The 20,594-nt window shown below is 44.3% G+C and overlaps 1 long non-coding RNA gene across 1 annotated transcript; it reads right to left on the bottom strand.

Annotated features, from left to right (window-relative positions):
* Positions 1-1,376: 1,376 nt before the first annotated feature.
* On the bottom strand, positions 1,377-17,227 carry LOC123935868. The gene is made up of 3 exons (XR_006817033.1): positions 17,018-17,227; positions 16,950-16,954; positions 1,377-1,387 (listed from the first exon to the last, which is right to left on the bottom strand). It is a non-coding gene; the product is annotated as an uncharacterized LOC123935868 (long non-coding RNA).
* Positions 17,228-20,594: the final 3,367 nt, after the last annotated feature.

Genomic DNA, 20,594 nt, shown 5'->3' on the forward strand with positions numbered 1-20,594 from the left:
TCTTGATCTGACATATTACCAATGTCTGTGTTGATTAGGTCCCTAGCTTTCGGTACTGTCTCTTGTTCTTTTGCTTGTGGTGATTTTTTCCGCCTTGTCATTTTGTCCAGATAAGAGGATATGAAGGAGCAAATAAACTACTAAAAGGGTGGGAAAGACCCCAGAAAAAAGCGCTGTAACCAAATGAGAAGAGACCCCGAATTGTGGGGGGAGAAAGGGGATAAAAACAGTTTCTGAAAAAAAAAAAAAAGAAAAAAATGGAAAAAAAAAGAAAAAAATTTAAAAAATAAAACAAATAAAAAATATAAAAAAGAAAGGAAAAATATATATATTTAGATGAACTAGTCAAAAAACGTTAAAAAGAAAAAGGTAAAAGTTTTAAAAAATTTAGCAGAAGAAGAAAAAAGAAAAAAGAAAAAAAAATTGAAAAAAAAAAATTGAAGTAGCCGCAAGACTAAAGAATCATGGGGAGAAAGCCAGGAGTTCCGTGCTTTGCTTTCTCCTCATCTGGAATTGCTCTGCTGTCTTAGGAATTGAACCTGCTTTCTCCTTGATAAATGAACTTCGTCCTGGCTGGATATTTTGTTGATCTTCTGGGGGAGGGGCCTGTTGTAGTGACTCTCAAGTGTCTTTGCCTGAGGCGGGATTGCACCGCCCTTACCGGCGGCCGGACTAAGTAATCGGCTCGGGTTCGCTTTTGGGAGCTTCTGTTCCCTGAACGCTTTCTGTAGAGTTCTGGAGGACGGGAATGAAAATGGAGGCCTCCCAGTCTCTGGCTCGGAGGAGCCGAGAACCTGGGGCCCCACTCCTCAGTGCGCCCCCAGAGGACAGCACCCAATCACTCCCGTATCCCCAGCCTCTAGCCACGCTCCGAGCTCACCCAGCCCGCGACCAATTCAAGGTAACCCCGAGCTGAGAATTCAGTCCTCGGCTCTGTCTCTGCAGCCAGCTTCTCTGTTCTAATACCTGCGAGCTCTCTGACACTCTGACACCCCCGATCCTTCTGTGACCCTGCGGGGCCTGGGGCCACGCTGACCCCGCGTGGGCTTCACCCCGGTTTAGCCTCTGGAGCAATGTCCCTCAGTGGAACAGACTTTTAAAAGTCCTGATTGTGTGCTTCGTTGCTCCGCCGCTTGCCGGGAGCCGGCCCCTCCCCTCGCGGTCTATCTTTCCGTCGTTTTAGATTCACTTCTCCGCCAGTCCTACCTTTCAGAAAGTGGTTGATTTTCTGTTTCTAGAGTTGCTTTTCTTCTTCTCTTCGCTCTCCCGTTGGATTTGTAGGTGTTTGCAATGTTTAGATAAGCTATCGAGCTGATCTCCTGCTACCTGATGTAGTCTCAGGCTGCTACTTCTCCGCCATCTTGACTCCTCCTCCTGGTTTATCGATCTTATTGATTCTTTAAAAAAAACCAGCTTGTAGTTTCATCGATATGTTCTACTATATCTCTAGTTTCTATCTCATTGATCTCTGCTCTAATCTTGATTATTTCCCTTCTTATGTGTGGAGGTGGTTTAATTTATTGTTGATTCTCCAGTTCTTTAAGGTGTAGAGCCAGCTGGTGTATTCTGCATTTTTCAAATTTTTTGAGGGTGACTTGGATGGCTATGTATTTACCCGAGAGGACCGCCTTTGCTGTATCCCATAGGTTTTGGACCGAAATGTCTTCATTCTCATTCGTTTTCATGAATTGTTTCAGTTGTTCTGTGATCTCCTGGTTGATCCAAGCATTCTTTTTTTTTTTAAGATTTTATTTATTTATTTGACAGAGAGAAATCACAAGAGAGGCAGGCAGAGAGAGAGGAAGGGATGCAGGCTCTCCACTGAGCAGAGAGCCCGATGTGGGACTCGATCCCAGGACCCTGAGATCATGACCTGAGCTGAAGGCAGCGGCTTAACCCACTGAGCCACCCAGGCGCCCCCTGATCCAAGCATTCTTAAGTAAGGTGTTCTTTAGCTTCCAGGTGTTTGACTTCCTTCCAAACTTCTCCTTGTGATTGAACTCCGGTTTCAAAGCATTGTGACCTGAGAATATGCAGAGAATAATATCAGTCTTTTAGTATCAGTTGAGTCCTAATTTGTGACCCAGTATGTGGTCTATTCTGGAGAAGGTTCCATATGCACTTGAGAAGAATGTTTATTCTGTTGTATTAGGGTAGAATGTTCTGTATATATCTATTAGGTCCATCTGATCCAATATTACATTCAGTGCTCTTGTTTCTTTATTGATTTTCTGCTTGGGTGATCTATTACTGAAAGAGGCATGTTAAGATCTCCTACTATTATTGTATTCATATCAACATGACTCTTTATCTTGATTACTAGTTTTCTTATGTAATTGGCTACTCCCATATTGGGGGCATAGATATTTACAATTATTAGATCATCTTGGTGGATAGACCCTTTAAGAATTATGTAGTGTCCTTCTGTATATCTGACTACAGTCTTTATTTTAAAATCTAATTTATCTGATATGAGAGTCGCTACCCCGGCCTTCTTTAGAGGCCCATTGGCATGAAAGATGCTTCTCCATCCCTTCACTTTCAGCCTGGGTGTATCTTTAGGTTCAAAACGGGTCTCTTGTAGACAACATATGGATGGGTCCTGTCATTTTATCCAATCTGCAACCCTGTGTCATTTTATGGGCACATTTAGGCCATTGACATTAAGAGTAATTATTGATAGATTAATTTTTATTGACATCGTGTTACCTTTGAAGTCTTTCTTTCTATAGATTGTCTCTATATTTCTCTTCAATGATATTTTTAGGATTTTTTTCTCTTTTATAGAATCCCCACTTAATATTTCTTGCACTGTCAGCTTGGTTGTTACATAGTCTTTTAAGCCTTGCCATTCTTGGAAACTCTCTCTCTCCATCCATTTTGAAAGTCAGTCTTGCCGGATAAAGTATTCTTGGCTGCATGTTCTTCTAATTTAGTGACCTGAATATATCTTGCCAGGCCTTTCTGGCTTGCCAGGTCTCTGTGGACAGGTCTGACATTATTCTGATGAGTTTTCCTCTGTACGTAAGGAGTCTCTTTGTCCTACCGGCTTTCAAGGGACTTGATCTTCAACTATGATTTCTCAATTTTACTATCAGGTGCCTTGACTTTTTTTTTTTTTTTTTAGAATCTATAATCTTGGAGGGAGAGCGTTCTGCCTCTAGTACATGAACGCTGGTTCCATTCGCGAGATTGGGAAAATTTTCATAGACAACTTGTTCCACTATATCTTCTAGACTTCTTTCTTTCTCCTCCCCTTCTGATGTTGGAATGTTTTATGGCATTTATTTTCCTGATTCTGTTTTCGTGGCTTCTGAGCTGTTTGTTCCAGGCTTCTGCCTGATCCTTTCTCTCTATCTGTTTGTCCTCCAGATCACTAATTCTTTCTTCTGCCTAGTTACCCCTGCTCTAGAGAATTTAGATTTGATTGGAACTCATTGAGAACATTGTGAACATCATCCCTGGTGGCTTTCAGATCTGCCCTAACATTGTGTACATCATCCCTCCTGGCTTTCAGTTCTACCCTAATCAATTCCGTTTGGTCATCCATGACTTCCTCCAACCTAGCTATTGCCTGGATTATTGTTAGCCTGAATTCCTTTTCCGACATATTATCTATGTCGATAGCCATTAACTCTGTTGTAGAAGGCCCATCCTCTGTATTTTTCTTTTGTTGGGCATTCCTCCTCCTAGACCTTTTGGTGAGAGATGACTGAATGGATGTAGTTGGATGTATCAATTGTGGTGCAGTCAAGGTGCTCCCTGGAACGCTTCTGAGCAATCATGATTTCCCACCCAAATGAGAGAAAAAAAGAAAAGAAAAAGAAAAAAAAAAAAAAAAGAAAGAGAGAGAGACAGGAAAAAAAGGGATGATAAAAGAGAAAGCTCAGCCCAAATGGCCCCAGGGTAAAATTTATGAAATATACAAACAAAAACAGACAAACAAAAAAACTGATAAGAGTATATGACAAGAGAGAAAAAATTTAAAAAATATATGTATGTATGTGTGTGTATATATGTGTATATATATATATATATATATATATATTTATTTATATTTATATATATCAAACAGAAAGGAAGAACCTCGTCAAAAAGAACCCCAATTATAAGATTTATATACTATCAGGACAAACACAAATACACAGAAAAACTGGCAGAAGAAAAAGATGGGAGAGTGGTTATAAATTCTCACTGTGGTCAAGGAAGCGTATTTTCATTCTTCCTTGATGTATCTTGATATCTTTGTTAAAGGACTCAACTTTCCTATGATAAATGGGGATTAAAAATTGGTTTACCTATAGGGGTAGCATTGATTGGGGAAAGGATATTACCTTAAAGTTTAACTCTATATGAATATTTAAAAATTAAAATAAAAAAGAATAAACTAAACGTAACGAAACAAAAATTTAAAAAATAGAAAAGCAAAAGAAAAACACTGGTATATGTATCAAAATATTCAGGTTAGAAGGTTATTATGGAATTTGATGCACTGGATATCTCACTGTGATGGTAAGTAGCTTAAAATTATCTATATAAAAAATGAACAAGCATAGTGGGAACGAATTAAAGATAAAAGTTGTATCTATGAAATAGTGGTCGTTATTCTCTTGTCATCTTTATTTTTTCCCCTGGTTGGCTTTCTGGGGAAGGGGCCTGCCACGTGGGTTTTTAGGCAATGTTCCGTGAGTTAAGTCCTCCCGCCCCACTCAAGGGGGTAGGCTCTGAGGAAATCGGTTTTTCAGGCTTTTGTTTTCTGGATTTTTTTCTCTCTCGCCTTGACAGCTTTTGATAGTTTTTGGAGGTTTAGAGGAAAGCAAACTGCACCCAGAACTCCCTATCAGAGAGAAGCCTCAGTCTATTCCCCTCTGCGTGCTGCAGAGCACTTAAGTTCCCCCTTTGCTGCTGGCAGAGCACGTTCCAAGTCACGGTCCCTGGGGACACAGGAACTCCTGCTTGTACCCAAAACCACAACAGCGGCAGATTTCTGGGCAGCTCCAGACCACCAGAGAGGTTCCAAGCTGTGATCACACACTGAAATTTTCCTGCTGGCCTGGACTGGGAGTGCCTGGTCTTTCAGGGTCCTAGAGTGCCCGGCTGGAGTCTGTGTGCACCTCTCTCAAGGGAGGGCACTGGACGTGAATCAGACTCTGATAGCATGGCACGACGATTGTGTGGGGAATGCAAAAAGTCTGTGCTTCTGCCATCTGGTGAGGCTCCCAGGCCCTCATGGGAGCTGGACCCCATGTACTCTCATGCATGCTGGTGGCTCAGGGACCAAGACCTGGTTTCTCTGCCGCACTCTCTCTGGCTCAGTGCTAGGAGTGGCTGTCCTGGGTCTGGGGACTTAAGCACCTCTCCCTAACTGCCCCCATTCCCACAATTTCCCCCCCCCCACTATCCTTTCCTCTTTTTGAGTGCTTTCAACCAGAATCCAAGTTAATGCTGGTCCCCAAATGCAAGGCACTCTTGTTTTGGAATATTACTTTCCAGTGGGTTGCCTCTGGTGGCTCCCTCCTCTTTTGTTTATCTTCCGATATCAGTTTGATGTTCCCACTCCACTTTACCTGCCCATTGGCGTCTTCTGCCCCTGTGAGATCCAGACGTGTGTAATTCTGATCTCAGGCTGATTTCATGGGTATTCTTTGTTAGGTAATCAGCTTACTTTAGGGTACAGGTTTAAACAGCACCTCCTCTTACTTCCCTGACATCCTGTCTCCCCCCTTTAAACACTTTTTCTGCTATTCCCACTAACTCAGTCAGATTCTTCCCTTCAAATCCTTCAATTTTCTGAAGTTTCCTCCTTAAATCTGGGGCTGACTGACTGGCAAAAGGAAGATTCAATGCCCTCTGATTTTCAGGTGCCTCAGGTTCGATCAGGTTATACATTTTATAGGCTTCAATAAGCCTTTCTAGGAAAGCTCCTGGAGACATTCTTACCTTGAGTCACCATACTTATTTTAGATAAATTTATGGGTCTCCTTGCAGCTGCATGGAGACCTCATATTAGGGCCTGGCAGTAGAAGAGTAGGCTCTCCTTACCTTCATCGGAATTTGGTCCCCAGTCAGGGGTGTTCCCTTGGGCAATAGTATTCTGCTGGGGATCAAGGTCCCCACCAAGTCTCTCACTTATCACCTTATGAGTTTCTCAAATGATGTGATTCCTCTCTTCTGTGTTAAGGAGAGCCATAAAGAGCTGTTGAATATCCACCCGGGTGGGCTGCTGGGTAAGAAAGACAGTCTCCAAGAGATTAATTAAATCCTGAATGTGGACAGAAAAGGACTTGTGTTGGGCCTTCCAGTTATACATATCTGAAGAAGAGGAAGGGATATAGGTTAGATGGGGGCGCCCTCTCCTGTCCAGTGGAACAAGCTCACGGAGAGACAGCTTCAGCGTGGTAAAGGGAGGCAGAGGTGGTAGGGGAAATGGGAAGGATCAGGGCGGTCTTTCTGCTTGGTTGTCCCATAGGTGGACGCCAACCGCATATGAGGTGGACTGGTAAGGGTGTCTCGAGACCGAGAGTCAGGTTTGGAGGACAGATGGGGGGGGGATTCTACAACCTCCATATCTGACGGAAGTAGAACGGTCTTCTTCCCTGGTTCCCCCTCATCTTTCCATTCTGGTTTTGGCGATCTGACCTGCCTTAGAGGGAGAGAGATATTTTCGTTAGCAAGGGGAAGGTAAGACTTGAGCCATGATGGTGGCTCTTCTATCAGATTTCACCAGGTCACGATGTACCATATTTGGTTTCAATGGAGATGGAAGACCTCACTCTGGGTACTGTAGATCTGAACCAAGGCAAACATTCCTTTCAGCGGCCACCTAGTGGAGAAAGTGGGTCACTCTATTTGGCACAGTGTTTTTAGTTTTCCTGGGTAAACCTTGTCACCTGACTGGATGGCTTTACCTTGAAAGTCCTTGAAATGCTGGAGAACAAGATTTAGGGGTGTCACAGGTCCCTTACACCCCGCTTGCCACATTTCTCTAAACACAGTAAACAACACAACAGACAACAAAAGATGAGACAAAGACAACTGCAGGCCCAGTGATCCTCATCCAGAGCCTGCTGCTGGTGGGGACTTTCTTGGCTCCCTGTAAACACAACAAACAGCACAGCAGACAGCAAAAGGACAAAACAAAGACAACCGCAGGTCTAGTAGTCCTTAAGGCCTACAGGTGGGGACTTTCCTGATCTTTTGATCGCCCAGGGGGACTCGAACCCCCTGTCCCCCCAGGGGGTCTCAAAACTCGTGACTGCCTAGGGGGACTCAAACCCCCCCATTGATTTACCAGTGGAGGGATGGGGCATCCCCACATCCACTCCAGCCCTGGGGAGCATGGCTGCATCCAGCTTCTCCCCGGGGGGCTATACCCTGGAGCTCCACAAACAGACAGACAGGATCCCAAGACCTTACATCCAGAGGCTTTCCCAGAAATTCAGATGCTTGCTCAGTTCTCGTCATTTATTTCTGGATGAGCCCCCAATGTTAGGGTCCATAATCAAAGGAGGGAGACTGATACAAAGCAAAGGTCAAGCAAAGCTTTATTTCGTGCCAAGCATGGAGAATCAAACTGATTGGTCAGGACCATCTCTTGCAAAGAGGCTACCCCTCTCAGCCTCACAGACTAACTTTTATAGAGGTAGTATAACTGAGCTATACACAGGTGGCCAATGAGATTGCAAGACACAGAACAAACTGCACAGTCATGTTAGGTCACACATGGGTGGCCAACAGAATTAAAATTCATCCTAATAGATATATGTGTTCCAAACTGATTAGATGTCTCTACCTACCCTGACCCACAATTGTATCTGGGCTTTGCAAGTAAGTTCCTCTGGGAGGGGCAGGGTCAATTTAAGCTTACTACATAGGGTCAATCTAAGTTTACTGCATAAACAACAAAATGGCTCGCTCTGACTAAGTAGGCCTTTACACCATCGAGGGCTGAGCAGGTTGATCCTCACGTGGGGTAGCTGGCAGAACCATAGGGCACTTCTTCTTTCTGGTGGGCAAACAGAAGGCTTCACTGTGGCTCCAGAATTCCCAATCTGGAGGGCTTGCAGGCTGGGAGTGTGAGGATGGAGTCTGACAACACAAGCTATGGTTCAGTTCAGTGCCAAGCACATGGCAGTTCCAATGTACAGCGTCTGATTCGAGATTTCCAGCATATGAGTAAGGGCGAGTGTCTGATGTTTGATCATGCTGGATTTTGTGTCCAAGATGGCCGACGAATGGAGGGGTGGCCTCAAGAGGCCATGGATGCTTCCCCAAGCTAGGGCTTGTGAGCTGCTCCAAATAGCAGCGTGGCCTTCTGTGGGACAGGGTAAGTCCGCTTAGAGGGCTCCAAGTTCCCCCATATGAAAAGATTGGTAGCAAAGCTCTCCGCATGGATGACTGGACAGCCCACCTCATGTTACCATTGCAGCCGAGGAACAGGGTTGGTTCAATCTGCTGACTCTGGGGCAAATTCCAAAGCGGGCTGAGTTGACAAGGGTTCTCGGGCCGACGGGTTACAATGCTGGTTGGCGTCCAGGGAGCCCTTAAAATGTGGCAGTAGCTCAGGGGTCATGCAGGATTCTCCTACCCTGATGGTTGGACCCAGATCCCAAGAGCAAGATTTCCTTCTGGGAACAGGAGAGGTTCTGTTGGGAGGCTCAGGGACCACATGTTGGACCATATGTTGGTATTCCAGAATAGGCCTCTGGGAACAGATGCCTGAAAACCTAAGGTAGAGCTCCAGTGAGGTCCTAGGGCCATGTCAGGTTCAATCCTTTGACACAGGTACATTGACCTGCGTGTCTGCCTGGACGTATGTGCTTGAGTGTGTCAGACCGTCCATTTTTGTCCAGAGCAGCCTATGAAACTGGGGTGGGCTCAGGGGCCTTGCAGGTTTCTTCTAATCTGGAGGGTTTGGCCAACTGTGACAGCAGTTTCCTTCGGGAGGTCAGGACCATTGCTGCGGTGTGGCTCCGGAGGCCCCATCCTGGAGGGCATGTGGGCCAGGGCTTTGGGGACAAAAGTCTGCAAACACAAACTCGAGTGAGGGTTAAGGGTGAGGTGATGGCAGGTCCGATCTGAAGAACCTGAGGGAAGCCCCTAGGGATTTGAAATTCAGGCAGGTGGAAGGCGGTAGCACAGGTTTTTTTTCTGGATTGTGTGTCTCAGATGGCCACAGAATAAAAGGTTGGCCTCATAGAGCCATGGGAGATTCTTCCTCTCTGGGGATTCTACCAAGCTCCCAAGAGTTTGGGGTTTTTCTGGGGGAAGGGAAGAGTGCTGTTTTCCATCTTATGTGTCCCTCCAGAGAAGGCTTCTGGGTCAGGGGCCTGGATAACACCAACGAGGTTTAGGATTTGGGCCTAGGGGCATGGCAAGCCCGTTCTGCGAACCTCTGGTCCAGTTCTCAAGGGGGTTTCTTGAAAGTGGACACAGGCTGAGGGTCAAAATGACTCTTTGTGCCCAGGGTGGTACTCCTGAGTGGGCATGGTCTCATGGGCCATGCAGCTGGCTCCCACTCTGAGGGTTGGACACCCATCCCAATAGCCAGGTTTCCTGCCAAGTGGAAGGAGGGGTACTTTTTTCTTCTTCAGGTTCCCGCATAGGCAGGGATTTGAGGTAAGATCTGGGGACAGATGCCTGAATACCTATTTTAGGTAGAGATGATGGCCTCGGTCACAGCAGGTTCCACCTGCAGGATATGGGGTCCACTATCTGGGTGGCTGACAGGTCAGGGCTCAGGCGGTGTTAGAGCATTAATGCCCAGGCATCCTATGATATTGGGGTGCTGCCAAGGGCCATGCAGGTGGATCCTCATGTGGGCTTTCTGGGAAGACCCATAGGGCAATTCTTCGTTCTGATGGGCAAAGAGAAGGCTATGTTGTGGCTCCAGAATTCCCAGTCTGGAAGGCTTGTGGGCCAGGAGTGTGAAGAGGTAAATCTGAAAACACAAGCCACAGTTCAGTTCAGTGCCAAGTGCATGGCAGTTCCATTGTGCAGTGGCTGATTGGAGATCCCCAGCACCTGATTAAGGGCGAGTGTCAGATTTCTGCTCATGCTGGAGTTTATGTACATGATGACCAACGAATGGAGGGGTGGTCTCAAGAGTCCATGCAGGCTTTCCCACAATGGGGCTTGTGAGCTGCTCCAAACAGCAAGGTGTCCTTCTATGGGAAAGGGGGAGTCCGGGTGGATGAATATAGGGTCCCCCATGTGGAAAGATTGGATAGCAGAGCTCTCTGCATGGATGCCTGGAAAGCACACTTCGTGTTACCATTGTAGCTGAGGAACAGGGCAGGTTCGATCATCTGGCTCAGTTGCGAAGTGATTAGGGGGCTGTGTTGACAGGTTTTCTCAGGCTGATGGGTTGCAATGCTGGTTTGTGTCCAGGGAGACCTTAGAATGTGGCGGTGGCTCAGGGGCTATTCAGGATTCTCCTAACCTGAGTGTTGGACCCAGTTCCAAAGAGCAACATTTCCCTCTGGGGACAGGATGGGTTCTGTTGTGTGTCTTAGGCACCACATGTTGGACCATATGTTGGTATTCCAGAACATGCCTCTGGGGACAGATGCCTGAAAAATTAATCTAGGGTTCTGATGAGGTCCTAGGGTCATGTCAGGTTCAATCTTCTGACTAAGTGACATTGACCTGCGTGTCTGCCTGGAGGAAGGGGCCTAGGGTGTGTCACACTGTGCATTTTTGTCCAGAGGTGTCCTGTGTGTGACCTAACATTACTGTGCAGTTTTTTTTCTGTATACTGCAATCTCATTGGCCACCTGTGTATAGCTCGGTTAAACTACCTCTATAAAAGTTAGTCTGTGAGACTGTCCACACACAGCCCCATAGAGTAGTTTTTCCGTCTGGTGGGAAGGCAGAGTTCTGGATTGTGGCTCCAGAATTTTTAATCTGGAGTGCTTGTGGGCCAGGAGTGTGAGGACAGAAATTGGAAAGCAAAAGCTGGGGTTAGGTTTAGGTCCTAGAGTATGGGTCCCCAGAGGACTGCTCTTGAATCCAACATACAAGCGGTCCCTGAGGGACACAAAAGAACACCTTCTGTCCCCAAAAGGGAACCTTGCTATTTGGAGCTGTGTGAAAGCCTCAGGGTAGGAGAATCCTTCATAGCCCCTGAGCCACCACAAAATTCCAAATTCTCCCTGGACACAAACCCACATTCTGACCCATCGGCATGAGACTCCATTTCAACTCAGCACATTGAGTAGCACTCCACAGGGTCAACAGATCGAACCTGCTTATTCCTAGGTGACGAAGGGAATGACAAGTGGGGTTTCCAGGCACCCATATGTAGAGCCCTGCTCTCCAATGTTTCTGTATGGGCGTCCCTTCAGCCATCAAACAGGACTCCCTATGTCCCACATAAGGAAACCCTGCTGTTTCTACAGCTCACAATCCCCAGATGGGAAAAACTCCATGACCTCATGAGGTCGTACCTCCATTAGGCAGTCATCATGGACCAGTCTGAGTGAATGTCTGACACTTGTCCATACTTCAGATGCTGGAGATTTCGATTCAGCCTCTTCAGATTGGGCTTGTCTTGCCCTAGGCCATAAACCACACCAGAGCTTGTGTTTTCAGACTTCCATCCTTACACTCCTGACACACAAGCCCTCAAGATTGGGAATTATAGAGTCACAACACAGCTCTCTGTCTGCCACCAGAAGGAGAAAGAGCCCTAGGGGGTTGCCTAAAAGCCCCAAATGAGGATAAACCTGCACAGCCCTTGACAGCACCCCAATTTCATAGGCCATCCTATGCACTAATGCTGTCTGACACAGCCTGAGTAAAGACCTCCTGTCATCCACCCAGGGAGCTAGCTGCATATCCAGCCATGGCCCTGGGCCCGCATCTCTACCCAACCTTGGTCTTCTGGCATCTGTCCCCAGACCTTATCTCAAATTACTGCATATGCAGGAACCCAGTGCACAAAACAGAACTCTTCCTTCTGCATGGCAGGAAACCTTGTTTTTGGGAAGGGTGTCAAACCCTCAGAGTTGGCGAAACCTGCAGGGCCTATGAGGCCACGCCCACTCGTAAGGACCACCCTGGGCACAAACGTGCATTTTCACCCTCAGCCTTAGCCCTTTTCAAATAAGGCCCCTTGGTAGCTGGACCAGGATCACGCATATCAGGCTTGTCATGCCCCTAGGCACAAATTCTAACCCTTGGTGGTGCTTTTCAGGTGCTCATACCCAGATCCATGCTCTAGAATTCCTCTTTTTGGGGGACCCCTGAGACAGAAAACATGACTCCTCCCTTCCCCCAGTATCAGAGTAAACTACTGGGACCTGGGCAACAGCCCTGGAGAGAGAGAAATATACATGGCCCCATGAGGCTCCCACACATTCTGCGGCCAACTTAAACTCACAATACATAGACAAAACCCTGAGCTACCGCCTCACATTCACCCTAATTTCAGATCCCAAGGAGCTCCTCTTGGGGTCTGCAGATCACGCATGCCAAACTCTTGGCCCTAAGTCTAACCCGAGTTTGTGTTTTTAGATTTCTGTCCTCAGAGCCCTGTCCCACACACCCTCCAGACTCCAGCCTCCAGAGCGACACCATAAGACTGTGCTTGCCCTTCCAATGGAAACTGTGCCCTTTATAGTTTCCAAAACACTCCAGATTAGGAGAAACCTGCAAGGCCCCAGAGGCCACCCCAATTTAATAGGCGACCCTGGACAAAAATGTGCACTCTGACACACTTTGAGCAATGTCCTCTAGTCAGACACCCAGGTAGATGGCCCCAGAGGCAGAAGATTGAACCTGACATGCCCGTATGCCATAATCCGAACCCTGGGGATGGGTGTCAAACCCTCCGAGTTGGTGAAACCTACAGGGTCAATGAGGCCAAGCTCACAAATGAGGCCACCTTGGGCACAAACACACGTTGTGACACTCAGCCTGAGCCACATTTTTAAATCAGACCCCTCAGTAGCTGGACCAAGAGCCCGCATATTGGACTTGCCATGCCCATAGGCCCAAATATGAACCAGAGCAAGGGTTTTCCAGGCACCTGTTCACAGAGACATGATCTGGAATCCCTCTTTTTGGAGGATCCCCGGGAGACAAACAGGACTCCTCCCTTCCCCCACAGTGACACCAAACTATTGGAAGTCACGCAAAATCTCCCCAAAGGGAGAAACTTCCATGCCCGATAAGGTCACCCCTACATTCCATGGCCACTCTAGACACGAAATCCAGAGACAAAAGCCTGAGCTACCACCTCCCAATCACCCTAATTTCAGATTCCACGGAGCTCCCTCAGGGTCGGCAGATCAGGAATGCCATACCTTCAGTCCTAACTCTAACACGATTTTGTCTTTTTAGACTTCTGTACCCAGAGGTCTGACCTGCACACCCTCCAGGATGGAGCATCTGGAGCCATACTATAGGACGGTGCCTTCACTCCCTAAGGAAAATGTGCCCTTTAAAATTACCAAAACCCTCTAGATTAGGAGAAATCTGCAAGGCCCCAAGCCACCCAGTTTCATAGACATCCTGGATAAAAATAAGCAGTCTGACACACACTGTGGATGGACCTGCAGTCAGACACCAAGGTTAATGGCCACCCGAGACCAAGATTGAACCTGACATGCCCCTAGGCCCTAATCTGAACACTAGCTGTGGTTTTCAGGCATCTGTCCCCAGAGCCCTGGTCTCGAATACCAACATGGGGGGGCTCCCTGATGCCCAAAACAGTAAACCTAAGGTCCCAGAAGGAAACCTTGCTCTTTGGAGTGGTGTCAAAATCTCTGGGTAGGAGAATCCTGATTGTCCACTGAGCCGCATTGTGACCCATCAGTATGAGACACCATTTCCACTCAGCCCCCTGTGTAGCTCACACCAGAGCCAGCAGATTGAACGTCCCATATCCATAGGTTCCTATGGTGGGGTTTCCAGGCATCCATACGTAGAGCCCTGCTCTAGATTCTTCTATATTGGGACCTATGAGCCATCAAGCAGATGCCTCTTGTCCTGCAGAAGGAAACCTTGATTTTTGGAGCTGCACACAAACCCAGATTGGGAAAACCTCCATGGCATCATGACACCACCGCTGCATTAGGCGGCCATAAAGGACACATACTTGAGCCTGAGTGAACATCTGACCCTTGCCCTTACTTCAGATGACGGGATTCTCACCTCAGCCTCTGCATTTTGGGGTTGCCCTGCCCCTAAATTATTACATGAGCTTTTGTTTTCAGACTTCTGTCCTCAAACTAACTACAAAAATAATACTTAAAATGAATACACTGTATGTGATCATTATTGCTGCAAGGAATCTAACCATGACTGGTAACACACACACACACACAAAAAAAAAATCAGTGTATTTCAACTATAAGAACACTAATGACTAACATTCAAAAGAACCACCCACTAACCAAAATTATCAACAACTCATTTATCGACCTACCTGCACCATCAAACATCTCAGCATCATGAAATTTTGTCTCCCTTCTCAGAATTTGCCTAATCCTTCAAATCCTTACAGGTTTATTCTTAGCTATACACTACACATCAGACACAACCACAGCCTTCTCATCAGTTACACACATCCGTCAAGATGCCAATTATGGCCGAATCATCTGATATGCCAACAGAGCTCCATATTCTTCATCTGCCTATTCCCACATGTAGGACGAGGCCTATACTACAGATCTTATATATTCCCCAAAACATGAAACATCGGCATTTTCCTACTATTTGCAGTTATAGGAACAGCATTCATAGGTTACGTTTACCATGAGGACCAATGCCTTTTGAGGCTCAACCATAATTATCAACTAACTATCAGCCATCCCATACATCGGATCCAACCTTGTAGAGTGAATCTGAGGAGGTTTTTCAGTAGACAAAGCCACCTTAACACGATTCTTTGCCTTCCACTTTATCCTGCCATTCATCATCTCGGCACTAGCAGCAATTCATCTACTATTTCTTCATTAAACAGGATCTAACAATCCTTCTGGAATCCCATCTGATTCGGACAAAATTCCATTCCACCCATACTACACATTTAAAGACATCCTAGGTGCCCTATTCCTAATCCTATTACTCATAATACTAGTACTATTCTCACCCGACCTACTAGGGGACCCTGACAACTACATCCCTGCCAACCCACTTAACACACCACCCCATATCAAACCTGAATGATATTTCCTATTTGCGTATGCAATCCTACAATCCATTCTGAATAAACTAGGAGGAATACTAGCCCTAGTCTTCTCCATTCTAATCCTAGCCATTATTCCAGTATTACATACTTCAAAACAATGAGGTCTGATATTCCTTCCACTAAGCCAATGCCTATTTTGATTACTAGTAGCTGATCTCCTTATAAGAGAATTGGTGGCCAACCAGTAGAACACTCCTTCATCACCACTGATCAATTAGCCTTTATCTTTTACTCCACAATCCTCCTAATTCTAATAACAACTATCAGCATTATCGAGAAGAACTTATTAAAATGAAGAGTCTTTGTAGTATATCAATTACTTTGGTCTTGTAAACCAAAAACGGAGAACTCCATCTCCCTGAGACTCAAGGGAGAAGTAATAGCCCCACCACCAGTACCCAAAGCTAACATTCTAACTAAACTACTCCCCGATTTCCTCATCCCATTATTTCAATTCATATATTTAAAAACCTACTGTGCTTCCCCAGTATGTATTTTTCCCCACCCCTATGTATATCGTGCATTAATGGTTTGCCCCATGCATATAAGCATGTACATACTATGATTGATTTTACATATGTGCACCTCACCTAGACCATGAGCTTGATCAGTAGGCCTCGAGAAACTGTCAATCCTTGTGTGATGTGTACCTCTTCTCACTCCAGGCCCATCAAATGTGGGGGTTCCTACAGTGAAACTATACTGGTATCTGATTCTTACTTCAGGGCCATGACAGTCCTCAATCCAATCCTACTAACCCTTCAAATGAGACATCTCGATGGATTAATGACTAATCAGCCTATGATCACACATAACTGTGGTGTCATGCATTTGGTACTTTTTAAATTTGGGGGGGGGCTGGTATCACTATGGCTGTAAAAGCCTCGTCGCATCCAAATAACTTGTAGCTGGGCTTAATCATCATCATTTATCCACATTGCACAACCATAAGGTGCAATTCAGTCAATAGTTACAGGACATACACACGTACACAGTTACACATGTACGCATATTCAACAGATAGAAACTAGCTAAATCAAACCCCCTTTATCCTCCCCATAACTTCGAAAGTATACAAACACTTAAAATTGTCCTGCCAAACTCCAAACACAGAACTAAGCACATGCAACATATATAAGAAGCCACTTATACTGATACTCCATTTATTAATCTCTATCGCTAATTTATCCAGAATAATCTATTCAAGAAAGCTATCTATAGATGCAGTACCCCACCTCTAATTTAACACTAGCAACTTACATTTAATACTAATAATTAAATGACTGTGCCTAAATACATTAACTAAATAAAGAAAGGCACTGAAAATGCTTAGAAGAGTCATAAGACTCCATAAATGTGAAGGTTTGGTCCTAGCCTTCCTATTGATTATTAACAGAATTACACATGCAAGTCTCCACTTCCCAGTGAAAATGCCTCTAAATCCCTAAACTGATTAAAAGGAGCAGGTATCAAGCACACTAAATAAGTAGCTCATAACAACTTGCTCAACCACACCCCCACGGGATACAGCAGTGACAAAAATTAAGCCATGAACGAAAGTTTGACTAAGTCATGCTAACATTAAGAGTTGGTAAATTTCATGCCAGCCACCGCGATCATATGATTAATAGGCACACAGCCTAAAACATATTAAGTACTACATCACACTAAAGTTAAAATTTAACCAGTCCATTAAAAGCTACTATTAACATAAAATATACCATGAAAGTGACTTTATTATTTCCGACCACACGATAGCTGAAACCCAAACTGGTATTAGATACCCCACTCCGCTCAGCCTTAAACATAAATAATTTGTACAACAAAATTATCTGCCTGAGAACTACTAGCAACAGCTTAAAACTCAAAGGACTTGGCGGTGCTTGACATCCCTCTAGAGGAGCCTGTTCTATAATTGATAAACACCGATAAACCTCACCACTTCTAGCTAAGTCAATCTATATACCACCATCTTCAGCAAACCCTCAAAAGGCAGAAAAGTAAGCATAATAATTACACATAAAAAGTTAGGTCAAGATGTAACCCATGAAGTGGGAAGAAATGGGCTGAATTTTTTTTTAAAGATTTTATTTATTTGACAGACAGAAATCACAAGTAGGCAGAGAGGCAGGCACAGAGAAAGGGGGAGGCAGGCTCCCTGCCGAGCAGAGAGCCCAATGTGGGGCTCGATCCCAGGACATTGGGACCATGACCTGAGCTGAAGGCAGAGGCTTTAACCCACTGAGCCACCCAGGCGCCCCTGGGCTGAATTTTCCAATCAAGAATATGCTCACGAAATTTTTTATGGAAACTAAAAACTAAAGGTGGATTTAGTAACAAATTAGGAATAGAGAGCTTAATTGAATAGGGCCATGAAGCATGCACACACTGCCCATCAGCCTCCTCAAGCAATTCACCCAAACACTACATAATACAGACTAAACCAACTCAAGAAGAGATAAGTCATAACAAGGTAAGCATAACGGAACATGTGCTTGGATAAATCAAAGTGTAGCTTAATTAAAGCATCTGGCTTACACCCAGAAGATTTCATACACCAATGACCACATTGAACCAAAACTAGCCCAACCAACCACTAACTCAACTACTACAATAAGCCTCTAGTCAAAGCATTCAATTACATCATTAATGTATAGGAGATAGAAATTGTACTTGGAGCTATAGAGAAAGTACCATAAGGGAATGATGAAAGAAATTTTAAAGTAATAAACAGAAAAGATCGCCCCTTATACCTTTTGCATAATGAGCTAGCTAGAATAATTTAGTGAAGAGATCTTAAGCTAACTCCCCCAAATCCAGATGAGCTACCTATGAACAAACCACAGGGATAAACACACCTATTTTGCAAAATCGTGGGAAGATTTATAGGTAAAGGTGAAAAGCCTAATGATCCTGGTGATAGCTTGTTGCCCAGAATAGAATCCCTGTTCAACTTTAAATCTACCCAACAAATCCCAAAATTATAATGTAAATTTAAAATATAATCCAAAAAGGTACAGACTTTTAGGATAAGGATACAACCTTACTTAGAGAGTAAAGTTAAATAAAACCATATTAAGCCTAAGAGCAGGCACCAATTAAGAATGTGTTCAAGCTCAACAACCCAACCCTCTGATTCCAAAAATCTTAAACCAACTCCCACCTACCACTGGGCTAATCTATTTAATAATAGAAGCAATAGTGTTAGTATGAGTAACAAGAAACATTTCTCCTTGCATAAGTTTATAACAGTCAACAAATACCCACTGATAGTTAACAACACGATAAAAATAAACTACTAATAAAACACTTAACCAATCAACTGTTGGCCCAACACAGCTATGCAACAAGGAGAGAGTAAAAGAAGTAAAAGGAACTCATCAAACAAAAACCCCGCCTGTTTACCAAAAACATCACCTCCAGCATGCCCGGTATTGGAGGCACTGCCTGCGCCTGCCCAGTGGCACTAGTTAAACGGCCATGGTATCCTGACCATGCAAAGGTAGCATAATCATTTGTTCTCTAAATAAGGACTTGTATGAATGGCCACACAAGGGTTTAACTGTCTCTTACTTCCAGTCAGTGAAAATGATCGTCCTGTGAAGAGGCGGGAATAAACTAATAAGACGAGTAGACTCTATGGAGCTTCAATTAACTAGTCTGTAATAAGTCTATTTAATCACCAATTAGGCATAACACAATATTATTAATGGATTAACAATTTAGGTTGGGGTGACCTCAGAGAATAAAATAACCTTGGAGTGATACAAACATAGACAAACCAGTCAAAACATAGTATCATTTATTGATCCAAGAAATTTGATCAACGGAACAAGGTACCCTAAGGGTAACAGCACAATCCTATTTGAGAGTCCATATCAACAATAGGGTTTATGACCACGATGTTGGATCAGGACATCCCAATGGTGCAGCAGCTATTAAAGATTTGTTTGTTCAACAATTAAAGTACTACGTGATCTGAGTTCCGACGGGAGCAATCCAGGTCGGTTTCTATCTATTACAACAACTTCTCCCAGTATGAAAGGACAAAAGAATTAAGGCCTATTCTATTGGAATGACTTAGGACTAATAGAGGATATAATCTTAATCTAAATAGTCCACCTTCGTTTCATAGCCCTAGAGATAGGGCTTGTTAGGGTGGCAGAGCCCAGTAATTGTGTAAAACTTAAACTTTTATTCTCAGAGGTTCAAATCTTCTTCCTAACATTATGTTTATAATTAATATCATTTCACTAATTGCATCTACCCTACTTGCTGTAGCCTTTCTAACATCAGTGGAGTGAAAAATCCTAGGGTATATACAACTCCGTAAAGGCCCGAACATTGTAGGATCCTATGGACTCTTGCAAGCAATTGCAGATGCCATAAAACTATTCACTAAAGAACCTTTACAACCCCTACCATCATCTATCACTATATTTGTAATAGCCCCAATCCTAGCCCTAAAACTAGCCCTAAACATATGAACCCCATTACAAATACCTTACCCTTTCATCAATATAAACCTAGGAATCCTATTCATACTAGCAATATCAAGCCTACCTGTTTACTCTATTTTATGGTCCAAATGAGCCTCAAAATCAAAATATGCCCTATTTGGGGCCCTTTGAGCTGTAGCCCAAACAATTTCCTACGAAGTCACACTAGTCATTATCCTCTTATCAGTACTATTAATAAATGGCTCTTTTACCCTATCCACACTTATTACTACACAAGAACACCTATGACTAATCCTCCCCACATGGCCCCTATCTATAATATGATTTATCTCAACCCGAGCAGAAACAAACTGCGCCCCATTTGACCTAACAGAAGGAGAATCAGAATTAGTCTCCAGATTTAACGTCAAATAGGCAGCCGGACCACTCATCCTATTTTTCCTAGCTGAATATGCCAACATCATTATAACTAATATCCTTACAACTATCCTGTTTTTTGGTGCATTCCACACCCCATACTTACCGGAACTATACTCCATCAATTTTACCATAAAAACACTTCTACTAACAACTTCCTTTCTATGAATTCAAGCATCCTATTAACAATTCCGATATGATCAACTCATATATTTATTATGAAAAAACTTTCTCCCCCTGACACTAGTCCTATGCATATGACATGTAGCCTTACCCATTATAACAGCAAGTATTCCTCCCCACACATAAGAAATATGTCTGACAAAAGAGTTACTTTGATTATAGAGGTTCGAGCCCTCTCATTTCTAGAATTATAGGAATTGAACCTAATCCTAAGAACTCAAAAATCTTTGTGCTACCGAACTCACATCAAATTCTACAGTAAGGTCAGCTAAATAAGCTATTGGCCCATACCCCGAAAATGTTGGCTTATCCCCTTTCCATACTAATAAAACCCCCCA

The sequence above is a fragment of the Meles meles genome, chromosome Y, assembly GCF_922984935.1.
Source record: "Meles meles chromosome Y, mMelMel3.1 paternal haplotype, whole genome shotgun sequence".
NCBI lineage: Eukaryota > Metazoa > Chordata > Mammalia > Carnivora > Mustelidae > Meles > Meles meles.